Below are 1321 nucleotides of genomic sequence, written 5' to 3'. Positions count from 1 at the left end.
CCCAGACAGCATAGCTCCTAGGATCATTGGGACACTCAAACCCCTCCACCACGATAAGGTAGCAGCCCAAGGAGAGGCTGCTACCTTAAATTCAGATCCCTTCAGGTTAAATGTTGAAAATAAGGATTTCAGATTAAAGCTGAGCTGATGTGTGAGCTCTGAGGATGAGTTCAGGATGACTCTCAGCCACAACACACCGTTGTGTTCGCTGAACTCATTCAGCTGCGGCGGCCATCTTGAATCAAGCTGAGGAAACAATTCAAACTAAAATATTGACTCGCTTGAAAAGAAAAATCTGTTATTTTCTATTGTTTGCTCCTTATTTAACCGTATGTATTTTAACGGTTGCCACGACAACAGGTGAAAGTGTTACCACCACGCAGCAGACACACGTAACGAACACGAAGCCACGCACATCCTCGTTTACAGATGATGAGTCACGCTGCCGAGGTGTGGATGCCTGCTTATGAGATGTCGGAAACGATCTGTTTGTGCAGGAGGTGTTTGGATCTGCTCGTCGTGCACGCCAGCGCTCGTGCACGCCTGCGCTCGTGCACGCTCGTGCCTTTTGTGGTCGTCGGTTTAACCGGCCTTATTAACGCGAGCCACGTATAATTAGCCAGCCTCCGTCTAAAGCAGGTCAGACCCAGGCTGCGCCGCTGAAATGGGTCGCTGCAGAGGGAGCGCTGCGAGGAGAGAGGAGGAGGAGGAGGAGGAGGTGCAGGTTTTAAAACAACACTCCTGTGAGCATCAGTGAAGTCACAAGATGACATCATGCTTTAGTTCTGCATCTAATTAGTGCTCAAAGTTTATTAGGTGAGAGTGTTGAAACAACGTCCTCCTGAGTTTAATATGAAAGGCAGACAATCATGTAATTACCTGTGTGTGTGTGTGTGTGTGTGTGTGTGTGTGTGTGTGTGTGTGTGTGTGTGTAGCAGCTTTAAAATGTATCCTAAAACACTGGACAGATTTTTATAACTCAGAAAGTACTTACTGGTCGTACGTTATGACCCCCGCACGCGAAGCATAATGTTTTCGTACTGTTTATTTTTTATTTTATTTTTTTCTCCAGAGATTTTTGGTCAACCGTGGCACAAAAACGGCTGCATCGATCAACATGAAATTTGGCAGGGCTGTAGTTGAGTCCGACCTACACTGCACCAGCCAACGGTTTTACGATACACCCCATATTTGAGGAGGGGGCTCCTTTCAAAGAGGGGTTGTCTGGACATGCAAAAATGCTTATAACTCAGAAACTGTTCAACATAGAAGCTTCAGATTTCTTTTGGTTGTTTAGCTCTGATGAGGCGCTATCCAACAG

This window comes from Austrofundulus limnaeus, unplaced genomic scaffold (genome assembly GCF_001266775.1).
Source record: "Austrofundulus limnaeus strain Quisiro unplaced genomic scaffold, Austrofundulus_limnaeus-1.0 Scaffold40, whole genome shotgun sequence".
Taxonomy (NCBI): Eukaryota; Metazoa; Chordata; class Actinopteri; order Cyprinodontiformes; family Rivulidae; genus Austrofundulus; species Austrofundulus limnaeus.
This window is presented reverse-complemented; position numbering follows the sequence as displayed.